This window comes from Elephantulus edwardii, unplaced genomic scaffold (assembly GCF_000299155.1).
Source record: "Elephantulus edwardii isolate Elephantulus edwardi_28Jun2011 unplaced genomic scaffold, EleEdw1.0 scaffold00111, whole genome shotgun sequence".
Classification (NCBI taxonomy): Eukaryota; Metazoa; Chordata; class Mammalia; order Macroscelidea; family Macroscelididae; genus Elephantulus; species Elephantulus edwardii.
Window position 1 is genome coordinate 1,228,926 of NW_006399861.1, and position 11,778 is coordinate 1,240,703.

Below are 11,778 nucleotides of genomic sequence, written 5' to 3' on the forward strand. Positions count from 1 at the left end.
CGATTGGCACAGGACAGAGCGGAGTTTAGGGCTGTTGTACATAGGGTCGCTATGAGTCGCAGGCGACTCGACGGCACATAACAACAACAACATTAAAGAGATAAAAATAAAACAATAACTGCAAACTTCAATAAAATGGCAAATAACGACAAATGTTAGAAAACTTGTAAGAGAGTTTGGACATCTAATATAATATTGGTGGGAATATAAATAATGCAACCACTATGAAAAGCAGTTTGATGCTTTCTTAGAAAGTTGGTTTTTTTAGGCATCATGTGTTAGGACTCAGTAATCCTATTAACAACCACTCTAAACACTATCCTATCCCATTCCATCCATCCTCACAATCTGACAGATTCAAGCCTATTGTTGCACTCACTATGTCAGCCTGTCTGGTTGAGAATCTTTCTCTTTCACTACCCCTCCATCTTCCCAAGCATGATGCCATTCTCCAAGGAATAACGTCTCCTAACAACATGCCCAAAGTGAGACGAAGCTTCAGTATCTTTGCCTCCAAGGAGCACCCAATCTTCACCCTCTCCAACACAAATATATTTGTTCTTTTAGTAGTCCGTGGGATATTCAGCACTCTTCCACAACACCATAGTTAAAAGGAATCAGTTTAACTTCCATCATCCTTAATCATTATCCAAGTCTCAGACACATAGCAAGAGACTGAAAAGTGTCCTGGATCAGGCACCTCTTACTACTCAAACTGACATTATTTCTCCCCAGTAATATGGAGAGTTCCCTGACTACTACTTCCTCAGTAAAAAACTTCTTGTGACTACTGGTGCCAAGTGTGGATTGATTGTGAATCCAAGTTAGATGAAGTTGTTTACAGGCTTAATCCTTTCTCCTACCATCATGATGTTGTCTATGGGTCCAGTGGCAAGGATTTTTGTTTTCTTGATGTTGACATGCAATCGATTTAAAAGACTGCAATGTTTAACCTTCCACAGCAAGTGCATCAAGTCCTCCTCCTTTTCAACAAGAACGGCTGTGTCATCTGCATAACTGATGATTTGATGAATCGTCTTCCATTTGCTCAGAATATATATTAAAGAGGTATGGAGAAAGGATACAAACCCTGATGTATGCCTTTCCTCATTTTGAACCATGCAGTGTTCTCTTGCTCTGTTCACATGATAATAGCCTCTTGGCCTAAATATAGATTTTAAATGAGTACAATGAAATGTTCTCTGATTTCCATTCTTCTAAATTTTAGCTATAATTTGTTATGATCCTCATAGTCAAATGAACTTGCATATCCAATAAATCACAAATAGACTATTCTGGTATTCTTTGCTTTCAGCCAGAATCCATCTGACTTTAGCAATGATATCCTTGATGCTATGGCTTCTCCTAAATCCGGCTGTAATGTCTAGAAGTTGTATATGTATTGTTCTAGACATTTTTTAATGATCCTTAGCAGTATTTTGCTTACATGTGATATTAATGACATTGTCCTATAATTTCTACATTCTATTGCACCACCTTTCTGGGAAATGAAAAAAAAAAATAGTGATCTCTTCCAGCTAGTTGTTCAGGCAACTGTCTTCCAAATTTTCTGGTATAGATTAGTGAGCACATCCAGACAGCAACTCAGCAACTACCATTTGAAATATTTCACTTGGTATTCCACTGATTCCAGGGGTTTAACTTTTGTCAGTGCCTTCGGTGCAGTTTGAATTTCTTCCTTCATTATCTTTGGCTCTTGATAATATGGTACTTCCTGAAATATTTCCAAGTGAGCAATTTTTTTTTTTTTTACAGAGACTTTATGTGTTACCTCCATTTTCTTTTGATGTTTCCTAGATTATTGAAGATTTTGCTCTGGCATCCCTAAGTAATTCTTCTCAAGGCTTGATTTTATTTCCCAGCTCCTTCAGCTTGCGAAATGCTGAGGAAGTTATTTTCTTTTTATTCTCCAATTCTAGGTCTCTGCACATTCAGTCATAGCAGTTTTCTTTCTCTTCCTGAACTACCCTTTGAAGTCTTCTGTTTTATTTTTAATAGATTCTAGTATTTTATTAAACCTATTTTTGAGGGAGCATTAAATTTTTGGTTTGTATGCAATAATTCATTTACATTGTGCTTTGTTTATGTTCATTGTGTTGTTTTTAAAAATTCTATTTCTTTTTTTTTTTGTTCCCCAGTGATTTCCCTCTTCCCCACCCTTGCTTCCCTTCTCTACCCTCATTCCCCCTCCCCATTCCATATTTGGACATTTATACGTATTTAAATAGTTATCTTTATATTTTTACAGTAATGGACTTATGCAGTATTAGTCTTTATGAGACTGAATTATTTCACTCAGTATAATACTCTTTCTTTATTTCAGCATCTCTTCCCTTTTGTTTTGACTTCTCAACATTGCAGTGAAATTTTTAGGGTTCCTTCTGATACCTATTTTGCTATTTTCTTTTTCCTCTGTCTTTGTAGTGAACTTTTGCTCTCTTCATGGATGATATCCCTAATTTCATCCCACAACTCATATGATCTTCTATTATTGATTTTCAATTCTTCAAACCTGTTTTAAAGATGATTTTTAAATTCCATTGGGATAGACTCAAGATTATATTTTGGTTTTCTTGGACTTGTTTTCATTTACTTCCACTTCAGTTTTAACTTACACATTATTTTGTGCACAATCAGCACCTGGTCTGGTTTTCACTGCTAACATTGAGCTTCTGGAATGGTTTCTCCACAGATGTAGTCAGTCTTATTCCTACCCAATACATCTGGTGAGATCCATATATAAAATCACTGTTTGAGGGGAGTTTCCCAAGAATATATTTATTTCTTAAAGGCTAAGGAAAAGAAATATGATTTGATACAGTTATCTCACTACTAGACACACACATACGAAAGAAATAAGAACTGTGACACAAACGAATATACACACACTGATGTTTATTGCAGCATTATTTACAATAATAAAGAGTTAGAAAACACCCAAGTGTCTGTGAAAAGAAGAATGGATAAAGAAATTATGCTGCATAGAAACTGAAGATTTCTAGCAACTTTTACAGTAGGAAATCGATTTTAAAAAATACAATCAAGAAGCACTCTTAATTGCTGGTGATTGGACTGCTAAAGTTTGAAACAAAAAAGGATTGTTGTCGTTGTTGTGCTCCATCAAGTCAAAATTGAACCATAGTTGACCCTCTGTGTTTTTCAAAGGTGGTAAATCTCATGGAAGGAGAGTGCTCTTTTTCCTCCTGCAGCACAGCCCATGGACTTGAAGAATTGCTAGCTGGTAAATGTGGCCTTGGTGGTATAACTATACTGCAGATCACAGGACCCAGTTTTACATACAAATTACTTTTTCTATTACAAATACTTTTTAAAAAAATATAAATTGAAATTTTGCACATGGACTGAGAATTTGGAATGCACAGGAATAAAATAAACTAGGTCAAAACAAACACTGGAGAAACTCATTATCATCAGTTAGAATAAGGCCGTAAATCCAGGATCTATCAGTGGTTATTGTTGTTAGGTGTCATCAAGTTGACCATGACTTCTAGTGACTTTGTGAACAAAAGATCTAAAGCTTTCCATACCCTATGCCATCTTCACAGTCTCAATCATGTTGAATCCCATTATTAAAGTCATTTTGTCAATCTATCTTATTGACGGTCTTTCTTTTCTCATCCTCCACTTTTATCAGCATGATGTCTCTCTCCAAGGGCTTGTTTATCCTGGCAACATGGTATCTTCTAAGAATAAAATCCCTTTGCACATCCAAAAACTTCTCCAACAGGGTAAAAAGGGAAGCCACACAGACTGGGGAAAAATATTTGGCAATGACAGGTCAGATAAGGGACTTATATTTAGAATTTATAGAATACTCAAGCACCACAACAAGATAAAGATAAACAACCCAATTGAAAAATGGACACAGGATATGAACAGACACTTCAAAGAAGACATTCAGATAGCAAACACACACATGAAGAAATATTCAAAATTCCTAGCTCTAAGAGAGATGCAAATAAAACAATTATGAAATATCATCTCACCCGAGTTAAAATAGCAAACTTCAACAGTGAAGCAAACAGCAAATGCTGGCGAGGTTGTGGAGAAAATGGAAAACTTATTGACTGTTGGTGGAAGTGTAAAATGGTGCAACCACTTTCTCAAAAAGTTGGAAATAGAAATACCACTTGACCTAGGAATTCCACTACTGGGAGTTTACCCTAAAGAAACCAGAACTGCCACCCGAGTAGATATATGCACACCTAAGTGTATTGCTTCTTTGTTAACAATAGCAAAGAGTTGGAAACAACCCAAGTACCCATCAACAAACAGACGGGTAGAGAAGCTATGGTATATTCACACAATGGAATACTACGCTGCATGGAAAAACAAAGAACTCATAAAATATTATACTAAATAGGTGACTGTGGAGGACATTATGCTGAGTGGAATAAAAGGATAAATACTGCATAGGTCCACTGTTGTAAAATGGAACTGACATCGGTGCTGGGGACAACCCAGGAGAAGAAAGGATAAATAATGTATACTGCATTGAAAGAGATGAGGGTGAGAGCTGTTTAAAAGGAATACAGGATTAGGCATTATTTTCATGACAAGATTACAGAAAAAGAAGAGTATAGTAAGGTGGACTGTGAACTTGGAGGGATTGTATAACAATGAAAGAATTTTTGTTTTTTTTCAAAGAGAAGAACGCACTGGGAGGTGGGGTGAGCAGGGAGGAAAATCTGCAACAATGAGTGATTGGGGAAAAATTAAATAGAAAGAATATGCTGTCACATATACATAATTAAAAATCATTAATAAAACAATTAAAAAAATACGTGAGATGAGTTTTTACCACCTTTGCATCTAAGAAGTGTCCTGGTTGTACTGCACCCAAGACAGATTTTTTTTTCCTTTTGGCATTTGGTGGTATACATAATACTCTTTACTAACACCAAATAATATCACAATTCAATATCACTGATTCTTTTTCAGCCTTTCTTATTAATTGTCCAACTTTCAAATGCACAGGAAGCAACTAAAAATACCGTAGCTTGGGTCAGGCACATCTTAGCTTTTCAACTGTTGTCCTTATTCTTTGGCACTTTGGAGAGGTTTGAAAACAGATTTTCCAAAAGCAACATGCCTTTTGATTTCGTGACTGCTACTGTCATGGATATTGACTGTAGATGAAAGATTAAGCTGAAAGTGAAGAAAATAAAAACAAGTCTACAAGAGCCAAATCATAATCTCAATTTAGAAACTGTTTCAACAATAGACAATGTAATGGACACCAGATTAAGGAAGAAAAGCAAAAAGAAAGCAAAAGTCACATAAAAGACAAAAAAGAAGGAAATAAAATAAATGTGAGAATAAACTCTAAAACTTGTTATTATGTGTTTTCGTGTCTGAACCAGCTGATAGCTGACTGTCCAGTGTTTTTTTTAAAACTATAGATTGCATGGAAGGAGATTGCTGTTCTTTCTCCTGTGGAGGAGTTGGTAGGTAGATTCAAACTGTATGTCTTTTATTTGGCAAAGCAAGTCCTTATCCATCAGGGCATGAAAGCTCCAAAAACTTTAGGACACATAAAATCGAAAGTAAAAGAAAGGAACAATGAAGTAGGAGAGCTGAACAGATGGCTTCAAGAAGTGGCTCTAAAACTCAAAGTAAACTATTATAGTGAAATATGAGAAGACCTGGAATTAGAATGTTGTTGTTGTTATGTGCCATCGAGTCGCGACTCATAGAGACCCTATGTACAACAGCCCTAAACTCTGCTCTGTCCTGTGCCAATTGCACTGTTTCTGACATCCCCATCCCGATTACCCCAGTCACTGAATCAATCCACCACATAGAGGGCTTCCCCTCCTGCGCTGTCCCTTCACCTTCCCAAGCATGATGTCCTTCTCCAAGTACCGGTCCCCCCTTACAACATATCCAAAGTATGTTAGACAGAGCCTCAAAATCCTTGCCTCCAGGGAAACTCCCATACAGTTTAACCCTCTCAAGGTTGAATCTGTTTGTTTTCCTAGCAGTCCATACTCTAGCAGTTCTCAATACTCTTCTCCAGCACCAAAGCTCAAAGGCATCAATTCTCCTTCTAGCCTCCTTAGTCACTGTCCAACCCTCTGATGCATAACAAGTGATAGCAAAGACCATGGCCTGTATTAGATGCACCTTAGTCTCCAGAGAGACACCTTTGCTTTTCAGTATTTTGGAAAGGCCCCTAACACAGCAGACTTTCTCATGGCAATACGGCTTTTAATTCCCTGGCTATTGGTGCCAAGAATGTTTACTGTGAAAAAAAAAAAAAAAAAAAAAGAACGTTCACTGTGGAGCCAAGCAAATTGGTCAAGTGGTAAGAATCTTTGTCTTCTTGACATTGAGCCTCAATCCATATTGGAGGATTCAGTATTTCTCAAGCCAGAAGAATGGAAGGAAAAGTAAGGCCTCAAGTTACAATGGTGAAAGATATTATGGGGAAAATATTGGATGATACAGGAGGCACAAAAAGAATATAAAACTGACGTACACTTGTTGTTTTTATGGGCTGTCAAGTTGCCTGTGGCTCATAGTAACCTTATGTACAACATCTGTGAACTCTGCCCTATACTGAGTTAACTTTATTGTCTCTGACACACCTATCCCATTACTCCAATCAGTGGGTCAATCCACCTCATCAAGGATTTTCCTCTGTTATACTATTCCTCCACCCTCCAGAGAACAATACCCCTTCTCCAAGGACTGGTCCCTTCTTACAACATGCCAAAAGTATGTCAGATGGTGCTTCAGAATCCTTGTCTCAAGGAGCAGCCTGGTTTTGCTTTCTTCAGGGTGTTTGTTCTTTTAACAGGCCAAAGGTCAAATACTCTTCTTCAGCACAACAGCTCAAAGACATCAACTCTCTTTCTATCATTCCTTGTCATTGTCCAGCTTTCTGATGCATAACACACAATTGTGCCTGGATCAAGCACACCTTTGTCTCCAGACTGACATCATTGCTTTTCAGAAATGTCCTATGGAAATGTCCCTGACCCTGACAGCACACTGCAAGCATTTTAGTGATGAATCTCAAAGACTAGTCTTCAATAATTATTAAAGTTGCAATAAATAAAACAAAGATCTTCAAAAGTGGACAAGAGGCATTATTATGATAGAGAAAATATTGAAGTTATCAGACATTTCATTCTTACTACATTTACAATCTACATTTGTGATAATCAGTAAGTCAAATTACATGTTGTGTAATCTGTGGCAAAATACTTTTGCAAAAGATTTTCTCTAAAGGTCAAATACATAACTTTGTGAACTAACATGCACCTGACCCAAGCCATAGTATTTTTAATTTTTTTATCAGCATATGTAGCCTCATGAGAATTGGTTTTATGTTATTAATACTGTGGATGGGGACACTGCCCCACCATAAAGTTAATAAAGGTCAAATACAGTTGTTCTTCATAGCTCTTTGTTTTTTCACAGTTGGTGTCTTAAGTGGGATTAGACACAATGGCTCTACACTAATAGAAACGTGTAATTTTTAACAAGTTAAGGAGTTTGGGAAGTGCAATTAAAATGGCTCTTTTTGATGCTGCAGTGTTTGACCTGAGGCAGGCAAAGGCCACAGGCCATATACATGAGAGTGGATAAAATGGCCAAGGCATGGAGATTAAAGCTGAAACTCTTAATTTTTTGAAAGCTTTGTTTATTAAGCTTTTTGCAAACTTTATGAATACTGCTGTGGTTTTTGGTTCATATAGTAATATTAATATATATTGTACACATAACTAAGAGTTTTTTCCGATCTAATGCTAAGATGTATAATATAAATGATTACTAGAAATTGTAAATCTTTAAAGGATATAATCTTCCCTGAGGCTAATTGAATATACAAGAAAGGAGGAGATTTTCCCTGGAGAAATATATGTTGAAAGCAGTAGATTTGAGAACATGAGGCTTAGCCTGGGGAAGCATTAAGCTTCACCCAGTACTCTGAGAAGATTTGTGGTTGAATAGATATTCCTTAGACTTTCGTGTACATTTGGAAGAAAGAAAAATATAGAGATTTTGACCTTTTTAAAATGGAAACAAGTAGTCTGGCTTCTGAGGCAGGGCAATTTTCTGAGGCAGGGAAATTCTCCTTTCTGGACTTGAAGTGAAAGGGAGTTGGTAAATATGCTCTCTTGTAGTGATAGCCAGCAGGGATTTAAAAGTCATACAGCATAGAAGAGATAGGCTGAGTATGGACATGTTCCATCAATATCATTGACCTGGCAGGCACATGATTAAGTGCAAAAGTGCTGCTGACTTTGAGAATCAGGGATTCAGGTGGACCCCCATCATGTTGCCTTGGCCTTATCTGGGGTTTAAGATTCAGTGATGGTACCAGTTAGTTTGGAACACAGGAAGAAGAATGCTGACTCCTAAGTTTTCACCTGATGCCCATTTGTACCTAGCCTTGGATGGCTTGAGATGAGCTGATCAGAACCCAAGAGGATGTCCCATGCTATGAGCTAGTGTTGATAGCTGCAAAGTGATGGTTTTCTCTTGATTGTATATTGCTTATGGAAGAAGATGATAAAAGTTTTAACTGGAATAGAAGATTATTCAGAAAAAAGAACATGCTTGTTTCCTCAGAGAAAGGTTTGATAAGGATGAGCATATCAGAAATTGCCTACGTAAAATTGGGGAGATTAAAGCATGAGGAATGAAGTTGCTGACTACACTCTTTCATGAATATAACTACTGTATTTTGTAAGGAGAAAGTTAATTTTTCACATGTGAATGTTAAAAGCTAGAAAAACTAGAGCATGACCTATGGAGTCTGTCTTTCAATATGGCTTTTCTAGTATTATTTGAATGTGGATGATGGAACCATGTGGATGTGTGGGGCTATGTAAATGGAATGTGTTGGTCTATCCACAAAGGGATTGGCTATCTACCATTCCACAAGGGGACTGGCCAGCATCAACAATCTACAAAAGGATTGGATATTCTCACTAATAAATTGAATAGCTCTAGCCACAGAGATCAGGATATTCCTGAAGAAAGAGACCTTACTCAACCCAGTGAAATATATAACACAGTTCAAGACAACAGTAGCCATGGAAGAACTGGAAACATGATGTGAAATGAGATCTTAGGGGAGTGGGATGTCAATATTGGTGGGACTGATAACTTTGTTGGAACACTGTAGAGAGAAGCCAGTGCTGGCAGGACTGAGAAATTTGTTGAACAATTGAGAAAGGAAGCCAGTATGGGCAGTACTGAGAACTTGGGAGCACTCAAAGCCAAAAGTCTCAAGGCTAAGGTGCTTGTATGCACATATCTGAAGCTATCTTGTTGCTCCTTGAAGGAAAGGATTTTGAAATTCAGTCTCACACATTTTTGAGCATGTTATCAGGAGGGACTAGTCCTTGGACAAAGACATCATGCTTGTAAAAGATAGATGGCCAGCACAGAAGAAGATGACCATGGATGGGATGGATTGACATAGTGACTGTGGGAATGAGAGTGTGTCAGAGATAGTGATATTGGCTCAAGGAAGGGCAGAGTTTAGAACTATTTTTCCATTGAATCTCTAAGAGTCATAGTCAACACAAAGGCACATAACAATAGTAACAGTGTTCAGTCTTTCTTTAATAGTCTTCTGACTTAAAATATGTTGGTATAAATGTCATTCGTGACCTGGACAAATAGTTAATAACTTAATTAAACTTATTTCCATCGAGTCATAAGATTGTTCATGTCTCCTCAGGGAGTGGTTGTCTAATTTGAACCATGAGAATGACAAAGTAGAGAAGTTCACAATGGACTTGACAACTTGCAGAAGTTGTAATAAGAGCAAATAACAGCTTATTTCATTGACAAAAAGTTATTGTCCCACGAGGTAATAGTAAACTTCTAGGGGAAAGATTTAACCAGCAATAAAGTTAAGATGATAGCAGAGAGAGAAAGAAGCAGCAAATTATTTCATTGGCTTCACCTAATCAGGGACATCAAGAAATGAAATAGACTTCATTATTCTAATTTAAGGAAGACTCACTCTGTGTTCAATAATCAGAGTAGCTTTTCTCTGATTACATAAAAACATTCCCCACTTAAGATCAAAAAGATGAACAATGTTGTTTGAATAGTATTAATTTGAAGATGAAAATTACTGGTAGAAGTGGAAGGAAATATAATTTTAACACTCCTAGAGAAGCTACCTGTATAGTATTATTAAATTGTTAGTTTCATTGTGGATATTAATTTTTTTCTTTGTGTCTGTCATGTAAGGGTTGATTTGGAACTACAAAGTAAGTAAAGAAATTGTCAAGTCAATGTTGTGGTCTCCTCAATCAAGGTAATTCCTCATTAAGTAATACTCTTGGGCTTTTTCCTCATGCAGATACTGCATTAAAGTGAGGGGAATAAGAAATTGACTAAATATCTTTTGCTAGAAAGATTTTATTTCACATTGCTTCCAGAATTTTCAGACAATCTTCTTATGTTTCCTGAATTTTTAAACAAGATTTTTATATAAAGAAGAGAAAATTTTAACAAACTAGAATATTGTCACACTCCTAATCTCTTGTTACTATAAAGGACAGTATTTTGCTTCTGAAGTTTTCAAATCTAAATATTGAGTCTTTAAAATTCAACATACAGTTCACCGACTCATAAGGCAAATAGATTCTGTTTGAAAGACTTTATGTCAACAATCTAGAAGAATGATCAGTGGTGCTCTCATTTGCCTTCTCTGTGATAAATGTTGGATTAATTTAATTATATTAGCTCTCTCCTATTATTATTTTTTAAAAAATAAATTTTCTATTCATGCAGTGCTAAAGATTTTCATAACTTCAAGACACAGAAATAGGGAAAGTAAGTTGTAGAACAATTCACTAGTGTTTCACATTCACTAGTATTTTCTCAGTATTTCACACAGGGGACTAAATGGATGAATACTAAACAGTTGGTAATTGTTACATCTGGGTAAAGGAGGGGAAAGTGGGAGGAATGTCAGATAGGAAAAGGGGAGCATTCATTATTTTTTTCACTAAATATTTCTGTGTGGTTTGACTTTTTTACAACAATAACATATTCATCAATGGCTTGTATGATTTTAAGAGGATGATAAAATAAAAGGTTTGTTCAGTAAATGAGGAATAGAGTTTTGGGGTTTTTTTTGTTGTCATTGTTGTTGTTTTACTCACAATGTTGGTTAGGTGGTAACTTATAAATTAGTGGTCTTAGTTTCTGATGAATTATTTTACTAGGGCCAATTATCCAATTATACTTTTCTTTTTTTTTCAATTATACTTTTCTCAGGATTTTGATTATTTTTATTATTCAACTTAATATTAAAGTATGTTAAGTGTATATAAAAATTTAACATAAGACAGTGTTATTCTTGACTGTTGATTCAAAATGGACTTATAACTGTCCTTCCATTCAGTTTCCAAGCTGTAAATATCACAGAAGGATGTTTCTCATCTTTCTCCCTCAATGTTTCTGATGGATTCAAATCCCCCAAGAGGCTCTGTCTTTAAATCCACAGTACAATATCATGTCTATCCAGAAATAAAAATAACAAAAATTTAGAGGTAGATGTATGCAACTGTTCTAATATACTTTCCACACTGAAGATACCAGAAAGTAGTTTTAAAGGTATTGTAGTGAATTATTTACAGTTATATGTGAAAAAGGACCTGTGAAGAAGCTCTGGTGGCCTAGTGGCAAGACGCTGTACTACAGTTCCAGAGATATGTGGTTCAAATCCACCAAATGCTCTGCTGGAGAAGGAGG